We start from the raw sequence: 22,468 nt of genomic DNA, 5'->3' as shown, positions 1-22,468 counted from the left end.
AATAGGATCCTCTGTCCAAAGGGACATCGGTCCCTAATGAGGTAGATCTCCTCAACTTGGTCAATTCGGCTCTCTTGGTTGCTTTGTTGGGTCTGCTCCTTTTTCTGGCCATGCTCCCTCCACCCCAGCGGATGGTGGCGTGGAACACCGCAGAGGCCACCACAGTGTAAATGTTTCTTTTACTTTTTATTCATAGCTGTATGTAGAAGTGGCTGGTTGTATCCACTGCTTTAATGTCTTTAATGTCCTTTGTGTTCTTTGATGTTTGATGTTTCCCTCCGACACACATGTGAGAGGGATGTGTACTATGGCTATGAGTTTTTTTTTTTTCCCTTGGCCTCAGTCTGGATCCCCTCTCCAGGGCCCAGGCTTAGACCGATTTTTTAATTTTTATTTTATTGTATTTCAATCTTCTATTTTTTTCTCCCATTCCCCCCCTTGTTTACCTGTATCTCATCTTTTTTGTAAGGGGCGCTGGAAGCCGGCAGACCCGGCAGCAATCCGGTTCTGTCTCCCTGTAATGTTTGTCTGATCTTGAATGGGATTGTGCTGAAAGTGTTAATTTTTTCTGAGGGAACTCTCTTGAAGGAATAAATGAAATACTATCTAATCTAATCTAATCTAATCTAATCTAATCTAATTGAAAAATAGCTCACCTGCGCTAAAAGTTCATTGCTCCTGCCAAATGAATTAATTGCACTGAGTGGAGAGGATCACCACTCCAAGATGGCGGCCCCGCGTCTCGTCAGCGCTAGTAGGCAGTAGCGCTAGCTAATAGAGTCCCATGTTGTTTCCTATTCATGTTCTCGGGCGGGCGCACCTGCAAGGAATTAGCAATTACGTCAAACGCAGGTTGGCCGCCTTGCTTCGTCACGGGGTCGGCACACGGCGGGCTCTTGACCGGACAGCGGGCGAATGACGTGAGTAAATGTTTACGAAGGAAAGTTCTGAGACAATGTTCACGCGAACTTATTTATGTGTTGTCACGGCGTCGGTGCGATGAAGCGTGTCGTTTTCATCCAGTTGCACTCTGGGTAGGCTAATTAAACGTAGTAGAGGTTATCATCTATTTATTTCCTCCGTGAAAATACACGTTTTGTGTTAGTAAGGTTTATTTGTTTTAATTTCACGGTCCAAAATGTGTCAAAGACCACGGGAGAAATAAAAAATCGTACCTGTCATGTATTGAGATAATACCGGAACCATTGTAAGGGGGAACTTAAGGTCGGGGGAAACCGGATATGAGGACATGTGTTGTGTGTTGAACCCCTGGAAGTGAAATACGTTTTTATTATTGTATTTATTTTTATTTTTTAATCGACCAAACATTTATTTATAATTCACACAACAGTCAATGTACTTTAATTTTTTTTTATTTCCTTGTTGTTTAAATACAGAGAGTATTAAATATTAATACACATATCCATGTCTACCGCTTGTCCCTTTTGGGGTCGCGAGTTGAGTTTATACCAAAAAGTTCTATTTTGGTTTCATCTGACCACATGGAATTCTCCCAATCCTCTGCTGTATCATCCATGTATCCATTTTGGTATAAACTCAACTTGTCGTGTTTGGAGGAAGAAGAATACTGAGTTGCATCCCAAGAACACCATACCTACTGTGAAGCATGGGGGTGGAAACATCATGCTTGGGGCTGTTTTTCTGCTAAGGGCACAGGACGATTGATCCGTGTTAAGGAAAGAATGAATGGGGCCATGTATCGTGAGATTTTGAGGCAAAACCTCCTTCCGTCAGTGAGAGCTTTGAATGGTTGACCAAATACTTATTTTCCACCATAATTTACAAATAAATTATTTAATTTTCCTGCTATGTGAATTCCTTGATTTTTTTTTCACATTCTGTCTCTCACAGTTGAAGTGTACCTATGATGACAATTACAGACCTCTGTCATCAATTTAAGTGGGAGAACTTGCACAATCGGTGGCTGACTAAATACTTTTTTGCCCCACTGTATATGTATATATATATATATATATATATATATATATATACATATATATATATATATATAAATGTGTGTATATATGTATATATATGTATATACTATATGTGTGTGTGTATATATACACCTGTGGAATGTTTCAAATAAGTGTTTGATGCGCATTTCTCAACTTTATCAGTATTTATTGCCACCTTTCCAAACTTCTTTGTCAGGTGTTGCTGGCATCACATTCTAAAGTTAATGATTTGCAAAAAAAAAAAAAAGTTTATCAGTTTGAACTTCAAATATGTTGTCTTTGTAGCATATTCAACTGAATATGGGTTAAAAAGGATTTGCAAATTATTGTATTCCGTTTATATTTACATCTAACACAATTTCCCAACTCATATGGAAATGGGGTTCGTATATATATATATATATATATATATATATACATATATATATATATATATATATATATATACACATACAGGTGGTGACTTGTCCAGGGTGTACGCCGCCTTCCGCCCGATTGTAGTTTAGATAGGCGCCAGCGCCCCCCGCGACCTCAAAAAAGGAATAAGCGGTAGTAAAATGGATGGATGGATATGTGTGTATGTGTGTGTCTGTATAAATATATAGATGATCAATATCTGTTGTACACAGATATTGATCATCTATATCAAAATTATTTGCCTGAGTATTTGGACAGGGTAAAAATAATGTAATTAAAAACATATTTTTTTATTTAAAAAAAGTTAATCGATTAAGAACGTTGCACATTATAAAATTGTTTTTTTTTTGACTAATATTTACAACTCCGTGAGGAAAACTAACGTGTGTTTAAATAGAGTATGGCCAACTAAACTACAGGCGCCATGTTGGCTACCTAGGACGTGTGGGCCTGTGCCTGAATGCATACAATTGCTGTCGCTTTGACATTTCTGACAAAATAAACCCAAATAATATGTCCATATCTAGTTGTAAACATACTCCGGCTCATAAATCTACAGCAAAACATGCTCTTATTTTGTCAAATTATAATTTTGTGGCTGTATTTGCCGCCCTTTGCTGCTACATTCCTGCAGTTTTTCGTGACCAGCGGGCACTCTAAGGCGCACCCGACGGCACATTAGACGTAACAAAATACACTAAAATTACCGTATTTTTCATACAAACGGTGCACCGGATAATAAGGCGCATTATAGGGGTCATATTATGATTTTTTTTTTGTAAATGTAAAAGACTTCTTTGTGGTCTACATAACATGTGATGGTGGTTTTTTGGTCAAAATGTTGCATAGATGTTGTTTTGCGGCCCATCTTCAAGTCGCTTTCTGACAGTTGCTTCAGGATGCGCCGTTTTGTGGGCGGGTCTTATTTACGTGGCTCACCTTCGACAGTGTCTTCTCCCCGTCATTTTTGTCATAGCGGTGTAGCATGCAAGGACGGGAGTGGAAGAAGTGTCAAAAGATGTTGGCATTTTTTGTTGGGATGCAACTGCCGTTATCGCCCCCTTGTGGTGGGAAATTATACAGTCATAACTTCCTTACACATGCTCCGATCCTCCCGAAATTTTCGATGGTGGGTCGGCGTGTTGGGTGGGACGCAACTGCACGACTACTTTACCGCCATTATCGCCCCTTTTTTGGTGTTAAAATGATAACTGTCATACCTTCCTTCTACATGCTTCGATGGTGAATCAGGGCATTGGGAAGTACGTCATGCGGTGGCGAGTGCTCTTTCAAGGCTGCTCGCAGCTTTATTTGAGTTTGGCTTTCTCTTCTGCTATTGCCAAATATCTTTATTTTAGTTTTACTGAGATTAAAAAATTGTCAGTTTTTGTCAAGGCAACTTTTAAATTTCTTCCGTTATTATTTGCATTAGCTTCTGTGTGAACAAACCTGGCACAAGACGCTATAATCCTTGGCTCTCCAGTGTTGATGTTGAACCTTAACTCCCCGTACTTGTCTTCTTTCACGGTTGCAGGGAAAGCGATTCAACCTGGCGTCTGGAGCAGCCCCATGCTGCACAACTTGGCCTTTTCACATGTTCAAAAGCTAAAGAGGAAGTGCTGCGGACACACGGCATCAGCTCAAAGTTGGGAGAAGTCATGGTGCCCTGGACTCATGTGGGTACCTTTTTTGACCATTCATTGAGGAGATTGCCTGAAACCAGTATTGGACCATACTCTTTATACGCGACCCTGGTCAGAAAGACTCAAACGCATGCTTCCGGGGCACAGCCGCACATGTCGTAGGTAGCAAACATGGCGCCTGTCGCCACATTCTCCACACTCGCTCTTTACATGACTGATGTGGCCTTGAAACCGCTTGAGATGTTTGAGTGCTTGTTTTGACGAGGTACAAACAAAAGAAATGCCCATCTTTTCCACCAGCGCGAGGATGCAGAACCAAAAAAAAGTATTGATTTCATTTGCCGGCAGATAAATGATACATGTGCTGCTCTCTGAGAGACTAGAGGCGCTCTCTATAATTGCCTTTTCATCAGATTACGATCTGATTTTGCCTAAATGCACTTTTCTAATGCTTTATCCTTACTCAGAGTCATTGTTGTGCGTCTGCGGGTCGGACGTGCTTTACTCTCTGTACTTGTGTGCGACCTAGATGGTTTCAGGGAATGAAGTTCTCTCTTAAAGATTACGGAGTAAAACATCGGGTTTTTTTTTCACATTTTATGGAAGTGTCAAACTTCATTGAACGTGAGTCTGGTGGATGACAGTTTTGTGACTTGACAAAAGCACAACACAATGGCAGCTATAACACCACTAACAATTATCTACACGTGTCTAGATTATTTCTCGTATCGACTAACGTATTTTTCGGACCATAGGGCACACCGGAATAATCAATCCAAAAAAACAATACAGAGCAATACCATAATGATGCAATCCAATTTCAAAACCAAACCCGACCCAGCAACACCCACAACAGTTTTGGTGTTGTTCACTGCCATCATATTGCAGTATACTCATGTCTCTTATCTATGACTGCCATCTACTGGTCACACTTATCATTAACCATGTACCAAATAAAAAGTTATTTGAGGTCAGTAAGCACAACCAGAATCATGCCGTACTTAAGCCACACCGGGTTAGAAAACGCACTGTTGATTTTTGAGAAAAGTAGAGGATTTTAAGTGCGCTTTACAGTCCAAAAAATACGGTAATCTATTGATTATTTTTTCAGATTATTCTATATTATTATTTTTTTTAACTAATTGTGCAGCAAATTTTCCAAATTAATTTTCACAAATATTAGATATTTATTGTAAGCAAATGTAAAAAAAGAACATGTCTATAGATGTTCTCATTCACCAAGACCTTTGTTGTCTCAGGATTTCGTACTAGTCAACTCACTGTTTTTTAAAATGTTCCTAGCAGCCCCAAGTGCTTTGCTTATCTGGAGACCCTCCTTTAGGGTGCTATTTACAACTCGTCGAAGGGTATAGCCAGCTGATGAGACACATTTCTCCCTTCCAAGATCCTGAGGGCGGCCACGACATTCAAGGTGTTATCTTCAACAACAGCCACTACATTCTTTAGAGAAATACCAAACTTTTCTGCCACCTTTTCCACCCAACCAGCCATATTTTCTGCTGCATGTCGCTCGTCAAGTGGCATTGTGATAAGTGTGTATGAAGCAGGGTTCCAATTTGATCAACAATGTGGCATGTGATTCCCAAATATGCCTCCGTGGCAAGACTTGTCAAAACATCTGAAATTAGTGTCATTTTTAAAGCATTTTTAAGTTCCCTTCTCACCTTCTCAATAGTGGTTTCATATTTTTTATCTTGATTGATTGATTGAGACTTTTATTAGTAGATTGCACAGTACAGTACATATTCCGTACAATTGACCACTAAATGGTAACACCCGAATACGTTTTTCAACTTGTTTAAGTCGGGGTCCACGTAAATCATTTCATGGTACAAATATATACTATCAGCAATATACAGTCATCACACAAGAGTATATACATTTAATTATTGACATTATTTACCATCCGGAACGTCGGATAAGGAGGGGGTGGGGGGTTGGTTTGGTTGATATCAGCACTTCAGTTCTCAACAATTGTATCATCTGAGAAATGGACATTGAACCAGTTTAGGTCTGACTAGGTAGGATATGTACAGCGAGCAGTGAGCTTAGAGAGCATAAGAACAAGTATATACATTTGATTATTTACATTTGATTATTTACAATCCGGGGTGGTGGGGGTAGGGTGTTAGTCTAGGGTTGTAGTTGCCCGGAGGTGTTCTTTTTGTGCGGTTTTGAAGGAGGATAAAGATGCACTTTCTTTTACACGTGTTGGGAGTGCATTCCATATTAATGTGACATGGAAGGAAAATTAGTTAAGACCTTTGTTAGATCGGAATCTGGGTTCAAAGTGGTTTGTGGAGCTCCCCTTGGTGTTGTGGTTATGGCGGTCATTTACGTTCTAGAAGTAGTTTGACATGTACTTCGGTATCAGGGAGGTGTAGCAAATTTTATAGACTAGGCTCAGTGCAAGTTGTTTTACTCTGTCCTCCACCCTGAGCCAGCCACTTTGGGAGGAGTGGGTAGGAGTGAGGTGTGATCTGGGGTGGAGGTCTGGAAGTAACCTGACTAACTTGTTCTGGGATGTTTGGAGTCTAGATTTGAGGGTTTTGGAGGTGCTGGGTGTCAGTTTCAAACACTGATGACATCTAATAATCAAACAAGAAGCAAGGAAACATGCAGACAGAGTTCAATTTAGCTCGAGGAGACACGTGTTTTGGACTGTACTGTAGTTACAGATCCAAACTACGTTTTAAAAAATCAAGCCCGTGCCCCTCCTCTATTCATTAGGAAAATGCCTATTACATCACTGTCGCTGAGGGAAGGGGGTAGACTCGACAACTCCAGTTAGACACAATATATGATTATACAAAAATGCAAATATGTTGACACTTGGTGCTGTCGCCCAGTCTCTGCTTTTTCTGGGCCCGGAACCCAATGTTCGTCCTTCGTAGTCAGCAGGCCGAGTACTGGTGCCTTCACCCAGTCTCTGCTTTGTCTGGTCGCGGTACCCAATGTTCAGCCTTGGCAGTCAGCAGGCCGAGTCTGGACAAAACACTGATAAAAGAGGGTAGCAATTCAAGAGAGTGCTAGCTCTGCACAAATACAGAAGTACCACTTCAGCACAAATTGACAATACTTTACAGTAACGGCCCTTAAGCATAAAGTTATGATAATAATATATACATCATTATTCTAACTTTTCCCTCCTGTTTATCAAATATCTTCCCCTGACTCTTCTTATGCCCAATAACTTCTTCTTTCGATTTTCAGTTAATAGTTGACTTCTTTAGGGTCAAGTTATGTTTACACTCAGAGTTCAACGTCATCATATTTTTATATTTTTTCCAGGAGGTGCATGCGTAATCGAAAAAGGGTTGACTGAGAGTTCCCGCTAGAATCTTCATGGTGCTTTTGTTGACCAGAGAGGAGATTCCGTAGAGAAATCTCTATGGTGGGAAGTTTGTACTCCTGTATGATTTGTATTAATCATCCATCCATCCATTTTCTACCGCTTATTCCCTTTCGGGGTCACGGGGTACTAAGAAATCTCTTCTCCATCAACAACAGCAAAGAGTCTCATGTCCTTTATTATCATTCAGTATGTTTTTAGAAAGTACAGTTGATAGCGGGGCTGTGCCACTCAGCTCAGAGTAATCCATCTTGTTTTGAAAAACAAACAAAAGTATTTAATTTAGCAGTATGCATTAGCTCCATATAACACACTTGTGCTTGCCATAAATGTATATAATTATTGTAATAAAAAGTTAAAGGTGCCATATGTAATAATGTGGCCAGAAATGGTACTGCAATCATGGTCAAAATTCGGTAATCCCTTCCCCCTCTCCCTGACTAAAGTTGCCAGATACGCAGCCGAATCCAGCTCGATGGACTGGGCTACTGCAAAGAACTACAAACTTCCACTGGGGTTGAGGCGCTGGGACCAAAATAGCTGAATAATCAAGCGTTTTGTCAATAACAAATCTCTAACCAACACATTATACACAGAAATTAGGCTATTTTCAGGAAGAAGTACGCCATGCCTGCGTACAATATCAATTATGGTTATTGTCAGTACTATCAGAAAAAAAAGACTAAAACCAACCCGAGCAATGGTTATACTGGTGAAAATAAGTAGAGCATGTTTAGCAGCCTAATGTACGCCCAAAACTAAAGAGGAGACATTTTACCAAGGTATGCCTATAGGCTACTGTTTAAAACCTTTCAGATTGCCATATAACTTGGTACATGTAGTCCATTGGCAAACACCAATGAGGAATTATTTTAGAATGTGATTTAGCTATCTCCATCCGTTTCACATTGCTATGATGACAGCTGTGCTAATGTTGGAACTAGGGCTGGGCGATATGGCCTTTTATTAATATCTCGATATTTTTAGGCCATGTCACAATACACGATATATATCTCCAAATGTTGCCTTAGCCTTGAATGAACACTTGATGCATATAATCACAGCAGTATGATGATTCTGTGTCTACATTAAAACATTCTTCTTCATAGTGCATTAATATATGCTACTTTTAAACTTTCATGCAGAGAGGGAAACCACAACTAAAAGTGTATTTATTAAACAATTAAGCACTGGCACAAACATTCATGTCATTTCCAAAACCGAAAGTGCAAGATTGTCAGAGACATTTTAAAACAAGCTATTAGTGCACTTTTGTGCATGATGTCACTAAGATGACACATCAAAACAACACTAAATTAAAGTGCACTTTTTATACAGAACGCCACTACATTAGTTTTAAACAAATGAAGTGCACTTTTGTGCATGATGTCACACCAGATATTTCAATAAGTGTCAAATAAAAATGAGCTGCATAATAGGAAATCAAAAAGTGTATGTCTTTCGCTATGTGGAAGATTCCTGCGGACGTTATCTCCTTCTGTTGTTGACTATTTTTTTCATACAGTGTTGATGTGGAAATAGTTACTTCGGCATTTTGTCTGTGTGGCACCGAACGGAGATGTTGACATGCGGGGTTTCAAGCACTCCTTGCGGGTGACTTTTCAAATGATGCTACATGTTAGCAGTTAGCTGCTACTTTTTGTAGCAATGGTTTTGCCGCATAATTGTTCAACATCTTCCCGCTTAAAGCCAAACCAACGTCAGACGATGGATCCCGTGCTGTTATTCACAGGAATTAATTCCTCCTTCATTTGTTACCAGATTCGGACCTTCTCTCTTTCTATATCGAGTATATCGATATATCGCCCAGCCCTAGTTGGAACCAATTTCCTCAGTGTATCAGCATATTGAGAAGGAAATAGTCCAAAATATTATTTTGACCTGTCAGTTCAAATACACATTGACATGCAGACTAACGGGCATATATTTACGCCGTTAGCCTGTATGTGGATGTGTCATTGACCGGGCTAGCATGCTAAGCATTACACTAAGAACGAGGCACCATCACACCGAGCAGACTAGCTTTTTTAGACAAGATCATAGACTCTATTGGACAAAATAGTTTACATTCCAGATTTCCATTTATTACAAGTAATAAGAAAATGTAAATGCGTCATTTACCTATCAAGGAGGAAATGAGCAAGTTTGGCATCTGATGAAAACATCTCCTGCGTCTTCAATCATCTCCATCTTTCAAAGGAATTCCCGATACAAATCCTGGTTTTGTTCCTGGTTTTGTCATGAATAAGTTAAGGTTAAGATAACGAGGCCTTTTAGATTGACTAAGATCTGACATGTTTAGTAACTTAACCAGTGGCAGGAGTCAGACGAAGATGGCGGTGCGTAACTGGCAACCTAGATGTGACAAACTCACATACTTTCTAATTGGTCAAACCGTGGAGGGCGGGGCATCAAAATGAAAACAGTAAGATTTCGGGGCTGTAAATCTAATTTTGAAATGAGCATATCCCGACTGAGCTACTATTGTTAGTTTTAGAGGTATTGGAAAAGAACATGATTTATTCATGCCCTTTGACATATCAGGGCCATTTAATGATGAATTGACATTAAATTGTTAAATATGGCTCCTTTAAATAAACATACATACTACAATGTATGGAAAAGCAGGACATCTCATAATGAGACTCAAGAGTGAATTGGCAAAAATCCGTGTCAACTACCATACAGTTTCACTTTAAACCTCGTTTTCTAACAAAAGTAAATTAAAACAATTTATTGCGTGAAACAGAGTATATTGTAACGGTGATAGCTAACTTAAGCTTAATTTTTCTTCTCTTTGTTTGAAATTGTCATTGCAGCCACAGGTGGTTCCTTACAACCGAGTATCTCTGCGGCCTATACGGACCACAGCCGGGAAACAATCATGTTGCAATGCAGTCGGCTAAAAATGATGGAAAGCGCCACTCCACATACCAACTGACGCTGTAGTCAAAGTTGGTGTTTCCACAAAACGCATTTTAACATTTGTCCCGTTTTGTGTGTCAGGTAAAAGCTGACAAATAGGGCCTTATGAACCCCTATTCCTACTGTATCCTATCTTTAAATTTAAGATTAATAATGATAAAACAAAGTGCACTATACTCAGTTGAACCTTCATTTTCCTGAAGAAAAAATGCCTCAAAAGTCAAACAAAACTCTCTTTGAAATTGGCCTTTTCATGTGCGCAGGAGAGTAGGTAGAGAACTCCTGCTGTTATAAAGCTGTCGGGCTGCCGCGTCATATCAAGACATTGTTCTGTTGCTTCAGCAGAAGATTGTAATTGGAGACTCACAGTCAACTCTTATCGGGAAGTTGGAAGATTCTTTTGACTGGTTCATTATCTCACATAATTAGAAGTTGTCACATCAGGACTCTGGAAGCTCATTATCTGCTATTAACGGTTATTTCTCTGATCTTTGTATTTATCACTCCACTTTGTTTGGAAGGAGGAGAGACAGTTAATTTCTGCGGAATAATGGCATACTAAAATATGAATGCAGTCCCTTGTTTATCACGACTAATTGGTTCCAGGTGTGACAGTGGTACACTCATTTCTGAAGTTTAGGATTGATAACAAATCAAATATTTTTATAGTTTAAGCTTAAAATATCCTTCTAAATATGAAATAACAGCCATATAGTCACCTTTACACTCGTTTCACCCTAGTCTTGAATGTGTTCTACTGTAGATCACAGTACTCCCTGGTAGCCTGCAGGGTCCCCAAAGCGGCATGGCTATGGTTGTCACCCAGCCACTACAACACAACCACGCCACAAAAATACTTCATCACATTTTAGCTAATTCCTCAAAGTTAGAACTGGGCATCCATGTGCTAAAACCACGGGCGTAAGTTGTTTTAACTTGGTCAACTTGACAGTTGCCGCTACAACCATTAGCCGTGTTGTTAGCGTTGTGTGTTTTTAGCATTGTCACTTCGCATGGCTCACGCCCAAGGTTCACTAATGTCATGTGAAGTTAAGTTCATCTCCACTTAGCGTTGCCGAGACAGCTGCAATAGCAGTCTTGTTAGCGTCCTAAGACCCATAGAGTCCAGATGACTAACATTTTATTAACAAGGTCTCTTTGTATTTTTTTGGCACCGGAAAATTTAATCTGGCAGTTATGTCCCGTGATATCGATGAGTTTTTGAGTTATTGTCAGATCACTAACTTTCCAGAAGACACCTGCTGTGCCTGAGTTTCGTAAAGCATTATGACAGTGGTTCTTAACCTGGGTTCGATCGAACCCTAGTGGTTCGGTGAGTCGGCCTCAGGGGTTCTGCGGAGGTCAAAACACACCTGACTCATCGTATGAATACAAACTTCTCCCTATCGACGTATTATTGATACGGCAACAGCTGTAAGATTTGCAGGTGTATAATTTGTTGTGAGTTTATGGACTGTTGGTTTTGTTGTCCGGACGAATGTTCATGCACGGTTCATTTTGTTCACCAGTAAAACAAAATATTGTAACACTCTAGTATGGGGAACATATTCCCCATTAATTAGTTGCTTATTAACATGCTAATTAGTAACATAATGGCTCTTAACTAGTCATTATTAAGTACTTATTAATGCCTTATATGGCATGGCCTTGTTATAACCCTAACCCTAACCAAATAACTCTAAATTAAGTCTTTATTACTTAGAATATGTTCCCCTATTGTCCAAATAACTCTAAATTTAGTCTTTATTAATTAGAATATGTTCCCCTAGTGTCCAAATAACTCTAAATTTAGTCTTTATTACTTAGAATATGTTCCCCTAGTGTCCAAATAACTCTAAATTAAGTCTTCGTTACTTAGAATATGTTCCCCTAGTGTCCAAATAACTCTAAATTAAGTCTTTATTACTTAGAATATGTTCCCTTAATGTCCAAATAACTCTAAATCAAGTCTTCGTTACTTAGAACATGTTCCCCTAGTGTCCAAATAACTCTAAATGAAGTCTTTATTACTTAGAATAGGTTCCCCTAGTGTCCAAATAATTCTAAATTAAGTTTTTATTACTTAGAATATGTTCCCTTAGTGTCCAAATAACTCTAAATTAAGTCTTAGTTACTTAGAATATGTTCCCCTAGTGTCCAAATAACTCTAAATTAAATCTTAGTTACTTAGAATAGGTTCCCCTAGTGTCCAAATAACTCTAAATTAAGTCTTCGTTACTTAAAATATGTTCCCCCAGTGTCCAAAACACTCTAAATTAAGTCTTTTTTACTTAGAATATGTTCCCCTAGTGTCCAAAACACTCTAAATTAAGTCTTTATTACTTAGAATATGTTCCCCTAGTGTCCAAATAACTCTAAATTAAGTCTTTGTTACTTAGAATATGTTCCCCTAGTGTCCAAATAACTCTAAATTGAGTCTTAGTTACTTAGAATATGTTGCCCTAGTCTCCAAATAACTCTAAATTAAGTCTTCGTTACTTAGAATATGTTCCCCTAGTGTCCAAATAACTCTAAATTAAGTCGTTATTACTTCGAATATGTCTCCTTAGTGTCCAAATAACTCTAAATTAAGTCTTCGTTACTTAGAACATGTTCCCCTAGTGTCCAAATAACGCTAAATTAAGTCTTCGTTACTTAGAATATGTTCCCCTAGTGTCCAAATAACTCTAAATTAAGTCTTTATTACTTAGAATATGTTCCCTTAATGTCCAAATAACTCTAAATCAAGTCTTCGTTACTTAGAACATGTTCCCCTAGTGTCCAAATAACTCTAAATGAAGTCTTTATTACTTAGAATAGGTTCCCCTAGTGTCCAAATAATTCTAAATTAAGTTTTTATTACTTAGAATATGTTCCCTTAGTGTCCAAATAACTCTAAATTAAGTCTTAGTTACTTAGAATATGTTCCCCTAGTGTCCAAATAACTCTAAATTAAATCTTAGTTACTTAGAATAGGTTCCCCTAGTGTCCAAATAACTCTAAATTAAGTCTTCGTTACTTAAAATATGTTCCCCCAGTGTCCAAAACACTCTAAATTAAGTCTTTTTTACTTAGAATATGTTCCCCTAGTGTCCAAAACACTCTAAATTAAGTCTTTATTACTTAGAATATGTTCCCCTAGTGTCCAAATAACTCTAAATTAAGTATTTGTTACTTAGAATATGTTCCCCTAGTGTCCAAATAACTCTAAATTGAGTCTTAGTTACTTAGAATATGTTCCCCTAGTGTCCAAATAACTCTAAATTAAGTCTTTATTACTTAGAATATGTTCCCTTAATGTCCAAATAACTCTAAATCAAGTCTTCGTTACTTAGAACATGTTCCCCTAGTGTCCAAATAACTCTAAATGAAGTCTTTATTACTTAGAATAGGTTCCCCTAGTGTCCAAATAATTCTAAATTAAGTTTTTATTACTTAGAATATGTTCCCTTAGTGTCCAAATAACTCTAAATTAAGTCTTAGTTACTTAGAATATGTTCCCCTAGTGTCCAAATAACTCTAAATTAAGTCTTTTTTACTTAGAATATGTTCACCTAGTGTCCAAATAACTCAAAATTAAGTCTTTATTACTTAGAATGTGTTCCCCTAGTGTCCAAAAAAACTCTAAATTAAGTCTTTATTACTTAGAATGTGTTCCCCTAGTGTCCAAAAAAACTCTAAATTAAGTCTTTGTTACTTAAAATATGTTCCCCTAGTGTCCAAATAACTCTAAATTAAGTCTTTGTTACTTAGAATAGGTTCCCCTAGTGTCCAAATAATTCTAAATTAAGTTTTTATTACTTAGAATATGTTCCCCTAGTGTCCAAATAACTCTAAATTAAGTCTTAGTTACTTAGATTATGTTCCCTTAGTGTCCAAATAACTCTAAATTAAGTTTTCATTACTTAGAATATGTTCCCCTAGTGTCCAAATAACTCTAAATTAAGTCTTTATTACTTAGAATATGTTCCCCTAGTGTCCAAATAACTCTAAATTAAGTCTTTATTACTTAGAATATGTTCCCCTAGTGTCCAAATAACTCTAAATTAAGTTTTTATTACTTAGAATATGTTCCCCTAGTGTCCAAATAACTCTAAATTAAGTCTTTGTTACTTAGAATATGTTCCCCTAGTGTCCAAATAACTCTAAATTAAGTCTTCGTTACTTAGAATATGTTCCCCTAGTGTCCAAATAACTCTAAATAAAGTATTTATTACTTTGAATATGTTCCCCTAGGGTCCAAAAAACTCTAAATTAAGTCTTTGTTACTTAGAATATGTTCACCTAGTGTCGAAATAACTCTAAATTAAGTCTTTATTACTTAGAATATGTTCCCCTAGTGTCCAAATAACTCTAAATGTTTTTCTTTTTTCTTGTTTTTGAACGTCTTTTTATGTTTTTCCGCTGGTTTTGACTAGTATTGTCCTGGTCCCAAATAGTAAGTCCATACTTTTTGATACTTTTCAAGACAATTTGAATTGCCTTCATTTTTACAGCAAATCTTAGGATACATTAAACATATGTTTATTACAATCAAGTAAGTATTTTGCATTAAATACATTGAGTTTGAGTTTATTTCGAACATGCTGACTTACAACATCACAATTTCCAGTTTCTCTATTCAACATGTTCGAAAAGGAGTAGGAAGAAGCAGAGTTTATTTAATCCCACCCCTTTTCTTTTACATAACAGTTGCTAAGACTTTTGTTCACTTCCTGTTCTCAATTTATTCACAAAATACTCCATAAGTAATCACAATACAAATAAATAAATAATACTCGGTGAAGTAAGTTATCTTACATATGGTGAGATGAGTAATATTATTTTGAAAATGAATGGATGGATGAAAATAATTCAGAATGTTTATCATGGTTCTTCTTTGTACTTTGTGAACACTTTAAGTTTAAATAGTTTCTTGAAGTGGATCATATTAGTACATAGTTTGATTCCTTTGCTTAATCCATCCCATCATCTAATTCCATTATTTTTAGTAGTATGCAAGCAAACAAAGGCTCCTAATTGTTCTTATTGTGTCATTTCTCATTCTATTATTTGGTTAAAATGATGATGGATTAATAATCAGTCAATCAATCAATCAATCAATCAATGTTTACTTATATAGCCCTAAATCACTAGTGTTTCAAAGGGCTGCACAAACCACAACACAAACCACTACGACATCCTTGGTAGGCCCACATAAGGGCAAGGAAAACTCGCACCCAGTGGGACGTCGGTGACAATGATGACTATGAGAACCTTGGAGAGGACGAAAGTAATGGATGTCGAGCTAGTCTAACATGATACTGTGAAAGTTCAATCCATAGTGGATCCATAATCGACTTGTTTGTTTACTGTTAATATCTAGTTATCTGATATTTGTATGGATCCACCCATTTATTTTTTTTTTGCATTCAGCTTGCTGTTAGTGTATCCTCCTATAGTGTGTAGTGAAACATGTTTCGCTATTCCTCGTCATGCAAGGGTGATACTTGTAAAAAACGTAGTTTGTGTTACCATGACAGTGAGGATGACTGATTTAAAATTTACTAAAACAAGGGGGACGGATGTTAACTGCTATAGAGCTAACGTATTTTCCGGACCATAGGGCACACCGGATTATAAAGCGCACTGCTGATATATTTGATATTTTTACATGTATAAGGCGCATTAAAGGAGTCCAACTTCTTCAGCTTATCCGAGGTCGGGGCGCGGGGGCAGCCGCCTAAGCAGGGAAGCCCAGACTTCCCTCTCCCCAGCCACTTGGTCCAGCTCCTCCCGGGGGATCCTGAGGCGTTCCCAAGCCAGCTGAGAGACATAGTCTCCCTAATGTGTCCTGGGTCTTCCCCGTGGCCTCCTACCGGTCGGACGTGCCCTAAACACCTCCCTCGGGAGGCATTCGGGTGGCATCCTGACCAGATGCCCGAACCACCTCATGTGTCTCTTCCCCATGTGGAGGAGCAGCGGCTTTACTTTGAGCTCCCCCCGGATGGCAGAGCTTCTCACCCTACCTTTTAAGAGAGTGACCCGCCACCCGGCGGATCAAACTCATTTCGGCCGTTTGTACCCGTGATCTTGTTCTTTCGGTCATAACCCAAAGCTCATGACCATAGGTGAGGACGGGAACATAGATCGACCGGTAAATTGAGAGCTTTGCCTTCCGGCTCAGCTCCTTCTTCACCACAACGGATCGATACGGCGTCCGCATTACTGAAGACGCCTCACCGACCTGCCTGTCGATCTCACCATCCACTCTTCCCTCACTCGTGAACAAGACTCTGAGGTAGTTGAACTCCTCCACTTGGGGCAAGATCTCCTCCCCATCCCGGAGATGGCACTCCGCCCTTTACCGGGCGAGAACCATGGACTCGGTCTTGGACGTACTGATTCTCATCCCGGTCGCTTCACACTCGGCTGCAAACTGATCCAGTGAGCGCTGAAGATCCTGGCCAGATGAAGCCATCAGGACCACATCATCTGCAAAAAGCAGAGACTTAATCCTGCAGCCACCAAACCGGATCCCCTCAACGCCCTGACTGCGCTTAGAAATTCTGTCCATAAAAGTTATGAACAGAAACATATTATTTTATTTTTTTTCTAAATGTAAAATACTTCTTTGTGGTCTACATACAGTGGGGCAAAAAAGTATTTAGTCAGCCACCGACTGTGCAAGTTCTCCCACTTAAAATGATGACAGAGGTCTGTAATTTTCATCATAGGTACACTTCAACTGTGAGAGACAGAATGTGAAAAAAAAAACAGGAATTCACATTGTAGGAATTTTAAATAATTCATTTGTAAATTATGGTGGAAAATAAGTATTTGGTCAACCATTCAAAGCTCTCACTGATGGAAGGAGGTTTTGGCTCAAAATCTCACGATACATGGCCCCATTCATTCTTTCCTGAACACGGATCAATCGTCCTGTCTCCTTAGCAGAAAAACAGCCCCAAAGCATGATGTTTCCACCCCCATGCTTCACAGTAGGTGTGGTGTTCTTGGGATGCAACTCAGTATTCTTCTTCCTCCAAACACGAAGAGTTGAGTTTACACCAAAACGTTCTATTTTGGTTTCATCTGACCACATGACATTCTCCCAATCCTCTGTTGTATCATCCATGTATCCATTTTGGTATAAACTCAACTTGTCCTGTTTGGAGGAGGAAGAATACTGAGTTGCATCACAAGAACACCACACCTACTGTGAAGCATGGGGGTGGAAACATCATGCTTTAGGGCTGTTTTTATGCTAAGGGGACAGGACGATTGACCACGCCCTCAGGTCTCAAGGTTGGCAAGTATGCAAATCCTGCACATATCAGACTGATTTTACCACTTATATGTAGAATATGCTGTCTCATATGTTTTATGGTAGAAATGTACAACATGGCGAGGGGCAACTGTAGCATATTCAAATGTTTTTCCCCCAATTGAGCGTCAGCCTGGCCTGAGTTTGCTGCTATTTATTTGTAAATACACCGACGCTGCTCCAGTAAGTAAGCCAGCTCCCGACTGACAAATGCAACTGACAGAGCAAATACATTTGTCCTCTCATCAGACAATCCCTTCATCCATGGTCCAAAGTCTTCTGGGAAGGCAGTGTGGATTTTGCCTGATATTAGCCAGGGCCCGGGCCAGCGTGCTGCGGGGATTTGGAGGAAAAACCTGCTTTGATGTCTCCTTCCATGTCCGAGCTTGACACAGTAAAAAAGGGGATAGAAGAAAGGGGGGTGATCCACAAGAGATGCAGTTTCTGACCTTGGCGGCAGCAAGTAATTACGGAGATAAAAAAAAATGATTCCGGCAAATACACACTTGTATATTTGGAGGTTATCAACGCTCAACATGTAGAGTGTTATGTAATTGCATTTCCAAAGCTTTTTTTTGTTTTTTTTTTTTTTCTTGCCGCATACCACAATTTATCATCGGGTGACAGCTTCGGCTTTTCAATTTAGCTCATGCCTCTCATCAGGCGGACTCTGTTTCTGAGAACAAGGACACCGGAAATCTCATTTATTTGTGATCTGACAGTCAAATCACACACGGGAGGGGGAAAAAAGTTGTTGCGAAGGAGCTTCGTTTTAACATTGGCGAGTAAATTGTTGCCTCTCGTGGTCTTGGAATCGCAACTGCATGCAATGTTTACTAGGGTTGTACGGTATTGTAATATTGTACATGGTAATTCTTATTTATGTATATATGATATAAACATAATATATCAGTATATATCATACTGTATGTATATAATGTACATTTTACATATATGTAATTTTCTATATAGCTATTATGGTACATTTTTAGTCTATTTTATAGCTGCATTGTTCTTTCCATCCTTTTTAACTAAGCTACTGTGTGGAAAAAAATTCCCTTGTGGATCATTAAAGTTTGTCTAAATCTACTAATGAATGAAAAACGGTACTATAGTCTGTTTGAAAAGTACTGGTTCGCCATTATTTTTTATATTTTTTTACATGCATGACGACGTGTTGTCACATGGTGACATTGCTGGTTTTACGGGCAGAGGAGCATGTTCAGCAGTGCACTATCGCAGAGTACTTACAAGCAGACACAGTGTGTAGACAGATAAGGGAGAATGTACGCATTTTGGCCTAAAACTAAAGTTATAACACTGAAACGCGCTCAGGAAGAGGTGTTTTAAAACATGGCTTGCTAGCTAGCTAGCAGCTAATGTACATCCGAAATCGGCAGTGTTTTATCTACTTCTAAATCACTAATAAAAACAAATAAAGTAAGTTTCTTACTAGTATTGTTATCACTGCAGGACGAGGAATAGCTAAACATGCTTCACTACACACTGCAGGAGGATACAATAGCTCACCGGCGTCACAATGTAAACAAATCACTGTAATGATACCAAGTACAGGAGCGTATCTTGTCGATAATACTATGATTACTCCATTGATATTTTTTATCATCACAAAATATTTTAATTTTTAATTTTTAATTTGTATTATGTTTATAAACTCAGGATGTATGTCCCAGGACACATATGGACTTTGAATATGACCAACGTATGATCCTGTAACTACTTTCTTTTTTTTTTTTTTTTTTTTTGTCCTGTCTAGCTTCTCAGGCAAATCATATAGTAGATGTAGATGCCCATATCAGCTGTTCAGATGTACTTTACAAAAAAGAAGTGTAGGATACTTCTCTTGTTGCCATCATTTGTATTTGACTTTATTAAATGTATTTATATTATAATTTGGTGCAGCCGGGCGTCAGCAGGAGGGGATAGAAAGAGAAAAAAAAGGAAACAGAGGGGAAAATTATGTGGATAGCTAGAGAGACAACAACAAACACAACAACAACAACAATAGAGCAACATCAGCAAATAGGATATGTACAAATATGATGGTAAAAGTGGTAGCAACAAAGCAATTAGCGAAATAAATAATAATACAGAAATGACAATGATCATTATTACACTACAAATGGACCAATACTAATACCAATATAAATATCACTATTGATAATGAACAATACCAATAACTTACCTCTATTATAAACAATTGTTCAAATGCAACAATACATATACATAATGATAACTACAGGTTTCAAAAGAATGCAGAAAACTGGAGGGGAAGAAAGAGAAACAACCAATATTAACCTTGTAGATTGTTATAGTAACAATAGGTTAAGCTTTGTCAGCGTGCCATGTGTTACCCAGTTTCCCCTGGGGCAACAGTGTTAATATATCCATCCATCTATCCATTTTCTACCACTTTTTCCCTTTGGGGTCACGGGGGGCGCTGGTGCCTATCTCAGCTACAATCGAGCAGAAGGCGGTGTTCACCCTGGACAAGTCGCCACCTCATCGCAGACGTTAATATGTTTGATGAAATGTGATTATGTGCATGAGTGTATGTATGTACATGTACTTGTATATGTTCATGTATGTGTATATGTATCTTTGTACAATGAATGTATACGTACATGTATGTATATATGTATGTTTGTACAGTGAATGTATATGTACATGTATGTATATATGTATGTTTGTACAGTTAATGTACATGTACAGTTTGTGTATATGTATGTTTGTACAGTGAATGTATATGTACATGTATGTATATATGTATGTTTGTACAGTGAATGTGTATGTGTATATGTACATATATATATATATATATATATATATATATATATTTGTATATGTATGTATGTTTGTACAGTGAACGTATATGTACATGCATGTAGATATGTATGTTTGTACAGTGAATTAATATGTACAGTATGTGTATATGTATGTTTGTACAGTGAATGTATACTGTATATACATGTATGTATATATGTATGTTTGTAGAGTGAATGTATATGTACAGTCACATGATGGACCTGTTGCATTTTGTGACAAAATGCAACAGGTCCATCAGACCCACAAACGCTGAGTAACAACAATAGGAACATTACACAAGAGTTAAGGTATGTAAATAAACATTTACAAAATGCTTCTGTGTTAATACTTCGGTTCACAACTATATATTTGCAGCTTATAGTCCGGTGTGCTTAATATATGGAAATATTTTTTCTTCTAAAATTTTGTAACCGTGACTTACAGTATATATCGGTGCGCTTTATAGCCCGGACAATAAGGTAATACCTTGTGGGAAAAGTAAAGTCTATCCTAACATCATCAAGTGAACTTTGAGTTTTGATCAGCCAAAAAGGACAAAAGCAAGTGAAGAGGGCTCCTTTTGTTTACAGACCCCGTTTCCATGTGAGTTGGGAAATTGTGTTGGATGTAAATATAAATGGAATTCAATGATTTGCAAAATTTTTCAACCCATATTCAATTGAATGCACTACAAAGACAAGATATTTGATGTTCAAACTCATAAACTTTATTTTTTTTTTTCAAATATTAATTAACTTAGAATTTCATGGCTGCAACACGTGCCAAAGTAGTTGTGAAAGGGCATGTTCACCACTATGTTACATCACCTTTTCTCTCAACAACACTCAATAAACGTTTGGGAACTGAGGAAAGTAATTGTTTAATGTAGATCTTCAGTCGTTCAACAGTCCGGGGTCTCCGCTGTCGTATTTTACGCTTCATAATGCGCCACACATTTTCAATGGGAGACAGGTCTGGACTGCAGGCGGGCCAGGAAAGTACCCACACTCTTATTTTACGAAGCCGCGCTATTGTAACACGTGCTGAATGTGGCTTGGCATTGTCTTGCTGAAATAAGCAGGGGCGTCCATGAAAAAGATGGCGCTTAAATGGCAGCATATGTTGTTCCAAAACCTGTATGTACCTTTCAGCATTAATGGTGCCTTCACAGATGTGTAAGGTACCCATGCCTTGGGCACTAATGCACCCCCATACCATCACAGATGCTGGCTTTTGAACTTTGCGTTGATAACAGTCTGGATGGTTCGCTTCCCCCTTTGGTCCGGATAACACGATGTCAAATATTTCCAAAAACAATTTGAAATGTGGACTCGTCAGACCACAGAGCACTTTTCCACTTTGCATCAGTCCATCTTAGATGATCTCAGGCCCAGAGAAGCCAGCTGCGTTTCTGGATGTTGTTGATGAATGGGTTTCGCTTTGCATAGTAGAGCTTTAACTTGCACTTGCAGATGTAGCGACAAATTGTATTTAGTGACAGTGGTTTTCTGAAGTGTTCCTGAGCCCTTGTGGTGATATCCTTTAGAGATATATGTCGGTTTTTGATACAGTGTCGTCTGAGGGATCGAACAATACGGTCATTCAATGTTGGTTTCCGGCCAACGTGGAGTGATTACTCCAGATTCTCTGAACCTTTTGATGGCATTATGGACCGTAGATGTTGAAACCCCTAAATTTCTTTCCCAATTAGACTGCACACCTGTGGGATGTTTCAAATAAGTGTTTGATGAGCATTCCTCAACTTTATCAGTATTTATTGCCACCTTTCCCAACTTCTTTGTCATGTGTTGCTGGCATCAAATCCTGAAGGTAATGAATATTTGCAACAACAAAAAAAAAAAGTTTATCAGTTGTTAATGTGTATATGTTGTCTTTGTATCATATTCAACTGAATATGAGTTGAAAATAATTTGCAAATCATTGTATTCCGTTTATATTTACATCTGACACAATTTCC

The 22,468-nt window shown here is 38.3% G+C and overlaps 1 long non-coding RNA gene across 1 annotated transcript in view; it reads left to right on the top strand.

Moving 5' to 3' along the window:
* The first annotated feature begins 731 nt into the window (after nucleotides 1-731).
* The window catches only part of LOC133540026 (uncharacterized), a 62,622-nt gene continuing 40,885 nt past the window's right edge, over nucleotides 732-22,468 (top strand). Inside the window, exons 1-2 of the long non-coding RNA XR_009803527.1 lie at nucleotides 732-920; nucleotides 3,931-4,072. This is a non-coding gene — a long non-coding RNA (uncharacterized LOC133540026). The remainder of the gene's footprint in view (nucleotides 921-3,930; nucleotides 4,073-22,468) is intronic.

Source organism: Nerophis ophidion, linkage group LG21 (genome assembly GCF_033978795.1).
Source record: "Nerophis ophidion isolate RoL-2023_Sa linkage group LG21, RoL_Noph_v1.0, whole genome shotgun sequence".
NCBI lineage: Eukaryota > Metazoa > Chordata > Actinopteri > Syngnathiformes > Syngnathidae > Nerophis > Nerophis ophidion.
The sequence above is the reverse complement of the archived record's forward strand: the minus strand, read 5'-3'. Positions and strand labels throughout refer to the sequence as shown.